This window comes from Cicer arietinum, chromosome 5, assembly GCF_000331145.2.
Source record: "Cicer arietinum cultivar CDC Frontier isolate Library 1 chromosome 5, Cicar.CDCFrontier_v2.0, whole genome shotgun sequence".
Lineage (NCBI taxonomy): Eukaryota > Viridiplantae > Streptophyta > Magnoliopsida > Fabales > Fabaceae > Cicer > Cicer arietinum.
Window position 1 is genome coordinate 35,681,927 of NC_021164.2, and position 12,154 is coordinate 35,694,080.

Consider the following 12,154-nt stretch of genomic DNA (forward strand, 5'->3'; position numbering starts at 1 on the left):
CCTTTTTTCTGGATCACACCTTGATCAATTACAATCTTCACCTTTCAACCTAGAAATGATTTTTACAATCACCTTTCAGCCTTGAAAGGATTTTTACAAACACACTCAATCTAATATAAAAAAATAAACCTGCGTTACAAATGACGTGTATGATAAAAGTGTTTGGGAACTTGAAACTTCTCAACACTTATTTGAGATAAATAAAGACAAACTCAACAAATGATGATCCAAAGATATAGTGAAGAGAGCTGGAGTTTGCTTGAAGAGTTTTTGACTTGTTATTACTTGAACAAGTATTGGTAGATGTGTAAATTGAACTATTGCCTTCATCTTCCAATTGATCTTCAACTTATAGATGATAAAAGGCTTTGAGTATTTAGTTTAAAATGAATATAGTCGTTGGAAACACTTCCCAAGTATTAGATCTGTTTTAAAGCAATTAAACATGTGTTTATATTGTTGTCCAGAACGTTCTTGCTTTTGAGTCTGATGAAGAACGTGAATGAGCGAGTGAATGAGCTATGAAATGTCAGTTGGTACTGATTTAAATCAGAATTATACAGAGCTTTTTGCAGAATGATGTAAGTATAATGTACTTGTGTTCTTGGTTAAAACTCATCAATTTTGAGATCAATCTTGCCATCAATCTGGAGGTTGTTTTTCATATTTGGGCATTCAGTTCGAGTTCTGATACTCTTTTAATGGTAGTTCAGATTGTGGAAGATTATATATTTTAATTTTTCCTTTAAAAGAGAATAGCCATAATGTTCTTTTGTAAAACCAAAACATTCTTCGTTTATGTTTTATATGAGTGCAGCATTTTGACAATTGTTGTGTGTCATGCTTTTCTACTCTATTCGCGTGCTATTTTTTGCAGAGATGCAATGTAGGTATTTATGTCCTTGTTGTACTTTTTAATCATAAATCTGGTGATTGATCTTGTTGTTTGTTCTTGATGTTTTGCTCTGCCTTTGTTGATCCTCTTTGAATTAATTTGTCCAAAACGATCATGTGTATATAATTATGTTGTTTTTATAATGAATGTCGGTAATTTGTGATGAAGATTGACATATTTTTCGCAATCCAAAACAATTTTGATTTAAAGAAAACTTTGTTCTTTCACAAACCAGATTGTTCTTGGATTTGTGTTGTATGAAAAAACGTGGCAAAATGATTTAGCAGCTATCTAATGTCAATTCACTTTTTATTTTTGTTTAATTTTGTAGATTTTAAAGCTTGAATTATAGATCTTTGGTGTCTCAATTTTTTATTGTTGAACTTTTTGAAGTTGTTAAATTTATTTGAAAAATATACCAACAAGAGTTGCTAACACATATTATCTCCCAAGCTAATCATAACCTATTTATACAAAGGTTATTGGGTACAATTGACCCACTAGCTACATCCAACTATTCACATTTGACTAGTAGTCAAATCCATGACATTGCTACACCTTCACCATCAACCTGAACTATACATAAACATATCCTAATAATCTGGAGCGTTCGACCTAGTTCACATAAAGTAAAGGGCCAACAGTCAGAATTAATATTAAATACTTAGCAAATACGAATCATAAATTAAAACTAATAAAACATGCATATTTGTCATATCATCTAACACAACTTATATATCAAACACTCTAATGCGACGCCTACATGTTAATGCATATGTTTCTAAAATATCACCTTCACCACAAGGGTTTTTCCCAAAGGAAATTGTGAAGTTCACCTGACAACACATCACTGAATATTCCTTATGGAATTTGAGAATGTCCACATGAGTATTCACATCACCAATGCATGTATGAATATATATATATTTTTTAATCAAAATACATGAATTATTTCACCATAGCAACCAAATATGCACCATAATTAATTGTTATTTCAAAAGAACACCAATGTATTATTTAAGAATAATAACATAGACACCAAGATTCAAATATCAAGTATCAAAAACCATAAATAATCATTAAGAATCATAACACCAAAAACAAGTATAATAACCTACACATGTTATACTAAAAATGGAAGGAGTCCTTACCTCAACTAGCACTGCTTTACGAAATAACAATTATTCTTCATGATTCACTTCTATAGAACAAGAAACACAATAAATGGCGATTGAATTGTGTTTTATTTTAAAAACTTTTTTAACAAGATTAAAACAAAGTTATGAAAAAAGCAAATATAGTAGAAACACATAACAATCCAACCAATTTATCTTGATTCACCACCAACACGGTAGCCATGTCTAGTCCCTTCAAACTGAAGGATTAATTCACTAATTCACCATTGAACACTTCCATTGAACACTTGCTAGTCAAACTGACTATGTTCAAGTCTTCTCAACCTTCTAGCTTAGTAAAACTAAACTATTGAGGAATGCAACCACTACTAGGCTAGATTACAAAAGAGTGTTTTTTGAATACTCTCACAAAAAAGTGTTTATAATAATGTATTCTCATAAACTATTTCACATCACTTAGGAAAAACAAAGGATATAGAGCAAAAGTGTAGAGACAATTGTATTGTCCTTATTGTAGTGCATTGTTGTTGTCAAGATCAATGAGGGTTACTCGTCCTATTATAGAGAAACTCTAGGGTAATTGATCGTTTTCTTGATTGCAAGAAATTAATATGTATCACGAAGTTTCGTATCGAATCTTATCCAAAAATAGTCCTTGTAATTGATTATATGTATCTTGACATTCAAACATAGAGAATAAAGGATATTATAATCAAAGTATGTCACATAAAACTTAAGACAAATAACAGATTTAGATAGTTAAGTTGAGGATGCATGAATTTGTCTTTTTCATAGCGTTGACTTTTCATAGTGTTTACTTTTTATTAGATCATATTGTGGAAAGATGCATATTTTGGTGCCATCTCTTGGCCCGAATAACACGTGCTCAAATAATCCAAAACTACTTCTTTATTATATTCTTTAAAGATATGAGCATTGGAGTATTCAACCATAAAGGGAATTGTTAGAACCTAGAAGGTTTGAAAAATAATTCCTAATCTTGTTTTGATAATAACAAAAGATATTTTGTAAGAACAATTTAATGCACTAATGTTTCAATAAAATGTACAATTCCAAGGTTAATTGTTTGTGTAGGATGTTATGTTATATCCTCTTATTGTTATATCAATACAAAGGAACACCAAGACATTGTTTCTATGTTCTACATTTTTAACTCGGGTGATACGCATCTCTATTGGTACAACCAATCGTCTGACTCAGTTGCCTTTGAAAAAGCAAGCAATCGTCTGACTCTGTTGTCTCTTATGAAGCAAGCAAGCATCTAACTCAGTTGCCTCTAAAGATTCAAGAAAGCCTTAAACTAAACTACCTCTAATGACTTTATCAAGCATCTAATTTGTATGCCTCTGAAGAAAGTCAACGCCTCTTATAACGTCAACGACTCTAAAGAAAATCAACGCTCAGTCAACATTTTGGAAAAAGACATCATTATAAAACGTCAACTACTAAGAAAAAGTCAATGAATCTGAAGAAGTCAACATTCTTATTAGAGTAAATCATCTGATGACAATTAATCCTCTTACAAGACAATCTATGCGCATCATTTGGCGATCATCCATAATCTACATGCTCCAATGATCAGTAAGACAATGCTATGATTATCCTATCCTTTGACCTCATACCCTCTACTTTCTCTGTTCTCATTAAAGTTACATATAGTGATTTATGGAATTCAGTTATGACCTCAACGGATAAATTTATCTTCAACGCTTCAATTCTTGAAACCCATGAAGATACAAGCTGTATTTCTGAAAGAAAGTACTCGGGCCTTACCTAAAGGAAACAAACCTTATCATGAAGAACTCTTTAAAAGGACATGCTTCCTTACATGCGAATGCAAGAAAATGCACTACAACATTCTGCAATCATCCAAAATTTACCTAAGTGTTGAGATATAAAAATATTAAAGTAATATATTCTAAACAAGCTCTTGAGAGAAATTTTTCAGAAAAAACCTAATCTGAGTGAACCAGTATATCGGTTTGGTGGTGAACGATAACGTTTCAGCAAGTGTACTGAATCGTTGCAAGTAATAATAAAACGGTAGTACTGAGTGTCGAACTCAAGGATTTCATTTTACTATCGAATTATATTTAATTACTAAAATTGAACAAAAAGTTTCAAAGTTGGTTGAAAAATATTTAGAATTAATAATAGAAATAAAATTGACCTTTTATAATAAGAAAAATGTCGGGGATGAGTTTCACTTCGAATCAAACCTTGGTGTCTAATTTGATCCTAGTTATTGAATTCCTTTATTGCATTATTACCGAATTCTCTTTATTATTCTTGCCCTAATGTCTTAGTGACAGAACCTTTAATTCCAAAGTAGCCCGTAATTCCTTAGTAGATTTAGTATTAGAATTAAACATTACCGTACAAGAATTCTCTTTTTAAATTACTGCCTCTGCAAATGATTTAATTGGTTTCATGATCTGCATCTATGTCTAGACTACAAATTCATGAATTTCTCATCTCAAGCATTCGTTAAGTCCATTTCCGTTTCAAAATACAAATTGTAGAACATTTTAGTGTTGATCAAGCAATAAAAAGCATTAAGCACATAAATGAGAAAAATAATTCAATAAACTCATTCATATAACTAGAAATCAAATCAAAAAAATAAGGATTTCATCTTGTTACACTCATTCCTAACAAATAGGGTTTAGTTACTCATGACAGAGATATAAAAGATAGCGATTAGAGAAGATTACAAGAAAGATTCATGAATGATTCTTGATAAAACTGCTCCAATGGCGTTAAAAAGGCCGTCTTTGAGTTTCTATGTTAGGCCACAAGTCTCCCAACTTCCCAATTGTAAAAAAGATCCCTAAACAGTGAAAAATTATGTTTTTACGAATGCTGATGCGCATCGCGCGCCCCAGGCGCAGGATTTGCGCTCCGGGCGCGCCTGGACAATGTCACTGGTCCGAAAATGTGCCCCAGGCGCAGAAAACGCGCTTCAGGCGCGCACTGGCAATGCTGAAAGGCAGGAAATGCGCTTGAGGCGCGGCTGTTGCGCTTGAGGCGCACAACATCTTCTGTCTGACGTATACTTCATTTTTCTCCTCTTTAGAGTCTGAATTTGGTTCCGGTGTCTTCATGAAAGTTGTAGATATGGAACTTAGCTTTCATTTGCACTTGGTTTGACTCCAACTGAACATCTAAAACTCTAGATATGGAGGAAATACGTCACATAGGTCATCTTGATTTCTCACCAAAATTCAGCACTGCACTAAAACAAAGTAACAACGCAAAACTCCAAAAAATCTCTATTTAATCAAGGAAATAAGAGCATAAAAATTTCATTAAATCAAAGAAATAAAATTAATAAAATATATCAAATAAATCCTTAAATTACCTAGTGAATAAAAAGATAAATAAGCCTAAAAAAAAATGCATATGATGAAGAGTCATCAGTGAACCAGCATAAATCTCTGTGTAATTAACTTAGTTCCTATATTTATTCATTCTAAGCTTTTCAATTACCAAGTTTATCTAAGAAAATTATTAAAAATGAGAAAACACAATTCAAACTCCCCATTTTTTTGTGTTTTTCCAACCTTTAGGAATGGCATGAAACCAACTGGTTTGACCAGATATCTGTCTGTCATCACCACTAGGTCGAATGCAGTTCTTGAAAGAGATCAATCTCATCTTGATAACATTGGATTTGTTGAACACTAGTGCAGATGATGAAACCAGGTGTTCTTCTTGAATATCTCCTCCTACTTTATCTCGAGCTTGAATGAAGGGAGTTCTGATTATTACACCAGTGATGAGTCTAGGATATGGGATTGTTATGATCTTTCATGACCAAGAGTTTATGACACATGACCTCATGTGTTCCAAAATCAGGTTTGGAAGATTGGTCTTGATCCTCTCGAAGATATTCCACGTTAGACCTGTAAGTCATGAGCTTCCCTGATCATCTTTTTGATTTAATTCCCAAACACACAGTACATATGAAATATTTGATTGATCTAATGTTTCAAATTGAGAAATATTTCAGGCAAACAAGAAGACACCACACACTTGGAACAATAGCTTGCAACTCAAGGAATCAACCAAAGATGGAGGATGCACTTGAGAAAGACGCAAAAATGTATAGTGTTATTAGGTGTCATAGTAATAAGTTTAGTAGACTAATCACTATGGTCTCACACTTAAGCCTTTGCCAATGAATATAAATCAATCAAAAAATAAAGCAATTGATGAATCGATTGATAAATCGATTGTCTGACTCAGAACAAGTGTTTTCACTAAACAAATCGATTGGGCAATTGACTGGTTAAATGTTTTTGGTGAAACCTGAGTTCTGGGATAACTCTAATCGATTGGACAATCGATTGAGCAATCCATTAAGCAATCGATTTAGCAAGTCACAAAAACAACCAGTTATGGAAACAATCGATTGACAAATCGATTGTGACCAAGTTTTAAAATCAGAAATAAGTTCTATGATGCAACAAATCGATTGGGACATCAATTAATTTAGTTTTCTTAAACTCCAAGTTTGAAGCAATCGATTAGGCAATCGATTGCAGATAATCATTCATCAGAACAAACTTTGATTAAATCGATTGGCAAATAGATTTTGTCAAAATAGCTGAGGTTCTGTAACAAGCACAATCGATTGGAAAATCGATTGACGTTTATGCCTGAGCCACTGTGATCAGACACAAGCGATTGGAAAATCGATTGATGCAAAAGTCTGATTCACTGTGATCAGCACAATCGATTGACAAATCGATTGAAGCTCATTTTTAAGTTACAGCAAGGTTTCAACTCATTGACAAATCGATTATGACTGTGATTGTGAAATCGACTGAGAAATCGATTGTTTTGATCTCGTTGTTGGAACAAAACATCTATAATCGATTACTCAATGGATTTGGAGAAAATCATAGTTTCAGTTCTGACTGATGTATTAAAAGAATCGATTGGCAAATCGATTCATGCTTATATGTTCAAGATTCAAGAAAGACAAGACCTGTGAAAATCGATTAGGCAATCGATTAAAGCTTTATAAAATCGATTAGGAAATCGATCGTCCTGGTGTTTTCTTTGAATATATATAAGCTGATTCAATCACTTTTGAAAAGAGAACTTTCACAACTTTTGAAAATCTTTGACACAACTTTTGGAAAACTTTTCACAACCTTTGAACAACCTTGAGAGAAAAGTTTTACAACCACACAAACATTCATTGCCCAAATACCTTTTGTGTGAGAACCAATATAGTGATTGAGTCAAATTCATGATACTTCTTTTAGTTCTTTGTAAAATACAATTCTTTGTAACTGAAAGTTTAGAAAATCCAGTTTGGAAACTGGTAGCTATCTTCGTTGTTGAGAGGACTCATCAAGAAGAAGTTTTACTGTGATCTTGGAAGAGTTTGTAGAGGAACTCTGGGATACAGTGGTCGCGGAATAGAATAGAGAGAGAGTTTTAAGATTGATAGGCCGAGAGCGCTGGAACATCTGTAAAACACTCTAAGATTCTATTGAAAAATGCCAAAATCGTTTTATTTCGGGACTGGACGTAGGTCGTCTGATAGACGACTGAACCAGTATAAAATCTCGGTGCAATCTCTCTATCCCTTATCTCTTTACTTTTCATGTTCATCTTGTATGCGATCTAATATTTCCGCTGTGTACTTTGTGTATGAATCTTGCATAGTTAATATAGGAATTAAAATTGAATATGTTGGATTTGATCTTAATTCTCTTATTCTTAATCAAAAGAAGTCATATTTTTCCAACAAGACCCTTGTGGTCTTTGCTAAGATGGTCCACAAATCCACCTTTGGGTACCACACATCCAATCAGATTTTTGAAGAGTACCTTGTACTTAGGTTTTAAATGCACATACTTAGACTTCACCTTAGGATCTTCGAACAACTTTTTATTGATCCTGAATGAGCCAACCTTTGACTCATAACCATTTTCAATCAACATCCCTTCATCTGGGCATCTTGTAATAGCCACTAGGGATTGTTGAGTAATCTTAATGGGAAACCTTAACACAATACTACATACTTCTCCGTCTAGGAACATAGGAGATGTTTCCTAGTGTAGGGTTTGAGGATAAACTTGAAGCCATTGAAGCGGGAGAGATTCACAAATTTTCCAGGAAGTTTTGAGGTTTGAAAGAGAGAAATTGTGGGAATACACGAGGAATGTGAGTGGGTTTTACGAAAATGTTTGACTTTATAAAAAACCATAAATAGCGCGCACGCGTGAACAACACCTTTCAAATTATCACAATTTACCAAATAAACTATTCACATTAGAATTAATTGAATTAGATTGACTAGATGCAAAAATAAATTCATTTTCATTAGAGGCAAAACATATATATATATTTAATCATTCACTCTATTTTACTAGAGGCAAATATGCAGAGACTTCAAGATTATTCTTTTATAAACAAAATATTTATATTTTTCTTTATAAAATTGAATATGTCATGAGTAAGGGATTTTGTGAAAATATTTGTCCCAAATGATAAGTGTCAACAAATTTTATGTCTAAAATACCATTATGGACAAAATCCCTTATAAAATGATGTTTAATCTCTATATATTTTTCCCTGAAATGTAAAATAGGATTTTTGGCTAAACATATAACTGAATTATTATCATAGAAGATAAGAATGTTACCCTCATTAATTTTGAAAGCTTCTAGTTGATACTTCATCCACAACAACTGAGTGTTATAGCCTGGTGCTGAGATGTATATTTCTTCTATTGTTGATAGAGCAATAGTCCTTTGTCTTTTGGTCGACTAGGAGATTAGATTCTCACAATGGAATACACAGTTTCCCCTGGGGATTTTTCTTTCTGGTTTGTCTCCAACATAGTTAGCATCATAGAAACCTTAACTTGTACTCAAAGGAAAACTTATTATACAAACTAAGATTAGTAGTACCTTTCAGATATCTAAAGACCCTCTTAACAATTGTTAAGTGAGATTCTTTAGGGTCCTACTGAAATCTTGCACGCAAACACTAAACAAAATATTAGGTATAGATGCAATTAAGTAGAGGAGATAACCAATCATTTCTTTGTATACCTTTTGCTCTACCTTTTTACCCAACTCATCCTTATCAAGAAAACTAGTTGGATGCATAGGTGTAGACATAGGTTTACACAATCCAGGATTTGATGAACTTAGAATCGAAGAATTAATTTCAATTTCACATAATGCTCAACTAAAATTCATTCTACTTTAACTTAGAAAACTCTTGGAAAAACTTGACGTTTGTAGAACCATCAACATATGACCAATGAGAAGGTAATTCTTTTTTATGATTTTCTAAATAAAGTAGTACCAACCCGACCTTTTTCAAAATCATTCTTGAATTAGAAATTGCTTAGTCTATCATACCAATCTCTTGGAACTTGTTTCAGACCATACAAAGATTTCTTTAATTTAAAAACATAGTCTGGAAATTAATTATCTTCAAATCTAGTAGGTTGCTTGACATGTAGTTCTTCATTTATGTAACCATTTAAGAAATCACTTTTCACAGGAGCAAAAGTTTCAGCGTAATCAATACCTTCTTTCTGTTGGTTTCCTTGAGCTACAAGTCTAGCCTTGTTTCTAACCACTTCACCTTTCTCATTCAGTTTATTTTAGAAAACCCACTTGGTTCTAATTAACTTCTTTCTTTAGGCTTGGAGACAAGATCCCATACATCATTTCTTTTGAATCGATTCAACTCTTCTTTCATAACCATTATCCATCTATCATCTAATAGAGCTTCGCCTATAGTTGTAGGTTCAATTTCTAATAGTAGTCCAAACACATATGTTTCTTTAAATGTAGATCTAGTTTTTAGAGGATCATTTTCACTTTATATGATTGGAGAGTCTAGATGAGAAGATTTGTATTTCCATTTAGGTTTGGGTTCATGACGATCTTAATTTGTTAGAGGTTCATTATTGCTTGTTCTTGTATTTCCATGTTTTTTTGCATAGGACATATATTTTATTGTGACATTTCTTTAAGCAACATATGCAAGCAATATATAGTAAGTTAACTTTATGGGTTTTCTCTAGTTCTTCAAAACCAATACCACATTTATTGTTTTCGCTAACACCATAAGTCATAGATGCTTGTTTGCTTTTATCTATGTCGTTTGCAAGAAATTCTTGAAAGACTTTTTCATACTTAATAAAATTATAGACTATATGCTATGAAATTTTTAGAACATTTTCTTTTTAGTTTAGATTACCTCTTTTTAGATTTTCAAAATATTTTTCAAGAGAACTGTATTTTTTTTATTAAGATGTCATAACCATTTCTAAGAGATTTCAGTTTTTAAGAAAAAAATTTATTATTGAGAAATTCATTTAACATATCTATAAGTTCATTACGAAAGAGGTCAATTAATACCTCAATTTCTTCATCAACAAAATCATCGTCATAATTAGAGTCATAGTGTTTATCTTCCATTGGAGCCAGATTTGCATCTTCTTCATCTTCATTAGATGATTCATCAGAGTTATCCTAAGTAGCCATAAGACATTTCTTCTTTGCCTTAAAGTCTTTTCTTGTCTGATTTTTCAAATTTTTCTATTCTATTTTGGGATCGTTTGAAATATCTTTTGGTAAAGGATTTATTCCCGTTGTTCCACACGTGCAAGATTTTCCTTGAGATGAAAGACAACTCTTCATCATATGAGTCTTCACTCTAATCATATGATTCACTTTCCTCATAGTCTTCAATAGCATGCAGTGCCTTGGAGTTAACCTTTGTTCCTTGGGACTTGAGAGCTAAGGATTTGGACTTCTTCTTGGGCTCATCTTCATCTAGTTTAATATCATGAAATCAAAGAGAATTCATCAACTATTAGAGAGGAAATTTGTTTAGATCTTTAGCCTATTGGATTATTGTCAATTTTGGTCTCCATTTGCTGGAGAACCCTTCAATCTAAAGACCAGATTTTGGAATCTAGAAAATATTTTCTCAATGTCTTCGTCTTCTTCCATCTGGAAGAGTTCATACATTCTAACAAGTATATGTTCCTTAGATTCATGTACTTACTTATTTATTTCATAGTATTGAACTAGAGGATCAAATATACTCTTTGTTGTTGCATTTTTCATACTCTTTGAAGATGATATCATTCATCATGAAAGTTCAGACTTTATGATGCATTTTTTATTGTTTCTTTTTATCAATGTTGAGATTATTTCTTGATATTTCAACACCAACTTTGTCTTTTTGAGCATCCTAGCTATCTTCAACTATGTCCCAGAGTTCAGGATCTTGAAAGATATCGAAACTTGTGAGCCTATAATTCCAGTACTCGTATATTTCTCCATCAAACAAAGAAGGCGTGTTAATGTTTCCACCTATAACTTCGTCACAAGAGTTAGTCATAGTAACACAGTTCTTTACTCAAACCTAGTTAAGTGCTCAACTTGGAGACCGAACTTTGATAGAAACTGTAGAACGAGAAACACAAGAAATGGGTTGAATTGTGTTTTATTTAAAACTGTTTATAAAAAGACTAAAATAAAATAATGAAAACATAACAGATAAACAAAACAACAAAATAAGACAACCAATTTATTTGTGTTCACCACCAACATGATAAGTACGTCCAGTCCCTACAACTTGAAGGATTTAATCCACTACTGTAAATTAGAAATCAAATCAAATCAGAAATATAAGGGTTTCATCTTGTTACACTCATCCCTAACAAACAAGGTTTAGTTACCCATGACAGAGATAAAAAAGATAGAGATTAGAGAAGAATTACAAGAAAAATTCATGAATGATTCTTGATAAAACTGCTCCAATGGTGTGAGAAACGACCATCTTTGAGTATCTATGCTAGGGCACAAGTCTCCCAACTTCCCAATAGTAAAAAAGATCCTAGAAAGTGAGAAAAAAATTATTTTAATGAATGTTGACGCGTGCCACACACCGCAGGTTCATGCTTTGCGCTTAAAGCGCGTCCCGGTAGTGGCAAAATGCAGGAAATGCGCATCAAGCGCACAACTTCCTCTGTTTAATATTGTCTGCATTTTTCTCCTCTTTAGAGTCTGAATTGGGTTCCGATGTCTTTAGGAAAGTTGTAGCTATG